The sequence below is a fragment of the Centruroides vittatus genome, unplaced genomic scaffold (assembly GCF_030686945.1).
Source record: "Centruroides vittatus isolate TY-2023 unplaced genomic scaffold, ASM3068694v2 contig_3175, whole genome shotgun sequence".
In the NCBI taxonomy this organism is placed as follows: Eukaryota; Metazoa; Arthropoda; class Arachnida; order Scorpiones; family Buthidae; genus Centruroides; species Centruroides vittatus.
Genome location: NW_027122041.1, coordinates 899,952 through 904,371, shown reverse-complemented (window position 1 = coordinate 904,371; position 4,420 = coordinate 899,952).

The window sequence follows — 4,420 nt, the reverse complement described above, 5'->3', positions numbered from 1 at the left end:
TTTTTATGAAGATCTTTGCTTCTATACTCCATTTAACTTTTTTCTAGTATACAGATACCATCTGTTTCTTAATTAAAAAAATCTAGAACTAGACTGTACCTCTAATGCAGTTTGATCACAGTATAGCCACAGGTACCACAGTATACCTTGATGATACGTGTTGACAATACTAAATCAACAGTGACTAAGTGGGATTGGAAACCGAAAAGCCCACTTGGATAAGAGGATAACATTAAGAATTTACCTTCAAAGAAAGGGCAGCTACTTGGTCTCGGTTTTTGAAGAACCTCAAGAAAGTCATGCGGATGAGAGAGAAGAAATTTTTACGTTTTTATCGTTCTAGAAAACCAGAAGGATCTACACGTAATTAGTATATTAATTCTAATACGAGATTTGGTAATTTAACCTCCATTCGGGAAAAATTCACAAATTAAGAAAAAAACACTAAATAAAAATGTTTATAATCTATAATGTAAAAATTAAGTAACATGTTATGAAAAAATAATGTATTTCTTTCTAACCCAACATTTTAAAATTCCTGAGTGAGACTGATAAGATCAATTTCACAATACAATGCAGCTTCCACGAAAATTATTGTAATTTAAATTGCATTTAAACTTCCAACAATAAAAATAAAAAATCCACAATTTTTATATAGAACTTAATTTATTAATGAAAATTATAACTGTAGGATTTATCATTAGATAATGAATTATTAGCATTAACGATTATAATTAATAGTAAATCTTAGAAACAAATAATTACAAATTGGCTTTCTAGAATTCAGGCAATTTATAAAGCAATTTAATTAATAGAATAAACATTCTTTCTCTAAAATAACGATTTATCTAATGGATTGTTTCTTCTTAGTTACAAATCTAACAAATTTATTGTTAGAATTGTTACTGTAAAGTGGACAATAAGTGCGATAACAGTATGCTGTGCAGTACATCATAGTGTTGTAGACAATTAAAATTAAGAAATAATGTTTATTTTTTAGTATTGAAACTAGTATAAATGGCGTATTTTATAATAATTTTTAATGACACAAAATATGGTGAAAGGGTAAAGATATAGCCTACAACTCTGAGGATTCGGATTCGAGTCCAGGTGTCCCTTAGAAATTTTCATGGATAGTTTGTTCCAGATGTGTTATATATCGCCAATAACAAATATAGTGATCCTGATCAAACCATAATAGTCGAATCAACAATCAGTCTCCATTATAGGCCTGTTAAAACCGACAAGTTGATTTCATCATCCTTGGCTGTCTCTATTGACTTTATCGAACTTACGATGGATTTGCATAAACTCTTTATAAATAATTTTCAATTATTAAAGGTATGAGGAAAATGTAGAAAAGACGAGTCTAATAAAACTGTAATTTTCTATTATCTAAAAATAGAAAAGAGATTGGTATAAATACTTACCACAATATATTAAATTTAACATTTCACAAGAGTATTCATTAACTTTAATTACTTTCATTAAAACTTTGAATGAATAACAATCACTCTCTAAGAAAGAAAAGAACAGCTATCATCACTTCTGATATATTCTCATTGTTTGCAACGGATTAAACTAATTTAAATATTTTATTTTCTCAAATATTACTTTTACTAATAACAATTTTTTCATTTACACTTTCTTTAGGAGTATTATCCTTTTCAATAGTATATAAAAGAATTGAACAAAGTAATTAAGAATACAAATAAAAATGTATTATTCTCTCTTGATATAAATATTTAGAAAAAATATAATTAATTTTGAAGTCTAGTTTGTTTCGATGATTTTTTTAAATGTTATTTTTCATTTTTAATTTTCATTATTCAGTTTAATTTAATTGATGTCTTATCCCTTCAATAGCGAAAAAATTAATCTTCAAATCGAATAAAATACAGTAACAATCAATAAAAAATAAATTTTTATTATTTTATTTTAATTTTATTTTTAAGTTTAAAATGCATATTTTTAATTAAAACAAAAATTTTTAATTTAAAATATAAGACATTGATTTGTTTTCTATACAAATTAAAGCTCTAGTTTTAATCTATTATCTAAAACTAAATTGAAAATAAATATTTAAATAAATACTTTAAATATTTGTTTTCAATATTAAATATTAAAGAAAACATTTTAAAAATTTAAGATTAAATAAACTCCTTTTTGGCAATAATTTTCAATTTCGGTTACTTTACAATAAAATTTAAAAATGTAATATGGATCTTTTAGAATAGTTATAAACTTAAATAAAATAATTAAAAAACACTGACAATTATACCGTTGTTGGTAAACCTATAATCCTAATGGAACAATGATTAATGTGTGATCATCATTGTGCCATTTTTACAGAACGGAACCTTCCTATTTATTCTATATTTTCATGGAATATCAAAATTCTATGTTTAAATATTAAGGATTTTCGTTTCATTCTATATTCTACATTTTAAACTTAAATCTTATGATTGGCTTCTTAATCATGTGCCCTCCTCTATTAGACAGACTCTAACTTTTCAATAAAGTTCTAACAATAATAAATATATATAGTACTAGCAGATAAGCCCGGCGTTGCTCGGGCAAAAAGTAATGATAGCGAAGATTAAGATTATTACATTATAGCCAATCTTACCCGTTTTCACAGAATGCAAGAATTAGGTCCCCTGTTTCCAGACTAATTGGAGAATTTTTAGACGTGTCTAAAAATATGTTCGATTTCCCGCAAAAACGCAAAAAACCGCATCTGGGTCTGTAAATCTTGCACGCCGCTTTCTCTTAACACTTCCATTGTTAACACTCCCATTCTTAACACTTCCATTGTTGAGGAATACACTTCTTTCATCCCCACGTGGTACCGTACTAAAACGCAGTAAAAAAAAAAAAAATTGCATCTAAAATAATACAGTAGATGCTGACTTTTTAGGGATAAGCCTTAATTCTTTTCCTCTCCCCCGCGGGGGATTTCGAAAAATCCTTTCTTAGTGTGCTTTCTCGTGGCGTATCCTGTTGAACGCAGTCAAAAACGCAAAAAACAGCATCTAAAATAGTACAGTAGAAGCCGAGTTCTTCAGGGTAAGCCTTAATTCTCTCCCACGGGGGAGAATTTCGAAAAATCCCTTCTTAGTGTACGTTCTCGTGACGTACCCTAAGAAGGTACGTCACGAGAACGTACGAAATTTGAACTTCAACTCCTAACCGTTTGGGCTCTGTGCTTATTATTATTATCATCATTATTATTATCAACCCATCTCGATTATATATTTAATATATAGATATTAAGTGTGGCCCGAAAGTCGACCGTTCTAAACACTAAATCTATATCTTATTCAAATACTTTACTAAATATCAACGTTATAAAAAAAAAAAAAAAAATTAAAGTGAAATCCTTCTTACCACGAAAAACTAATCTTCAGTTTCTAATAACATAAAGCAGTCAATGCCCAAAAAGCACCATCAAACTTAGAATTATTTATTTAGCTAATTTTTACTCACATATACTTTTCGACTCAATGGTCTTCACCAGTGTAGTACACATAGTGTACATAGTGTAACAGAATCTTCTTCCTCAATACACAAATTGCGACGCTTTCACACACTTTCACGAATTGTTGACTTTCTGTATTGCTGAATTGTTAGAAAACAACACAGTTACTCTATATTATTAATACTGCATATATATGTATATATAAATACAAAACAATTTAAATTGTTTAAATTAATAAACAATTAAGAATTTTAAAAGTCGTTGCAGTTAAATTTTTCTATTATCTGTAAGCAATGTTTAAATTTATTTATATATAAACTTTTAATTGTTTTTAAATAAATTAAAATATTTATTTTTATGAAAAAAAATAAATAAATATTTTATTATCCTGTAAAATAAACTGATTAACTAGACATTGATAGATGAATATTGGATATTTGATTAGTTAATTGAATTTTTGCAAACTAATGAAGATATCTATTTCAATTTATCTGAAGAATATCTTATTAATTGTTAATTTTAATATATATTTTTATTGTTAAAAAATAAATTTAATTTATGAAAATATGCTTTTTTTTCCTGTCAGGTGTTATGAAATCTCATTATTTAAATTTTTAACAAGGTGATCGTTATATTATTTACAGTTATATAAGGTAGATTTTAATTATTAATCGTTGATTTTTATGTAACATTTTTGTTTTTTACAAAATTTACATTATTGAAATTTAACTTATAAAAGTTTTCTATGCTAAAAACAATTATAATTTCTATTATAAAACGTAAAGAATGTGTGGAACTGTATAAAAATGACATAAAAGCATTTATAATAGCGATTAATTTACATATAATAATGTTTAAAAAATGGTAAATGTGGATTTAATGAAAAAATTGGGAAAATTGTTAGATGTAATAAAGATGAAATTAAATAACTAAAATTGA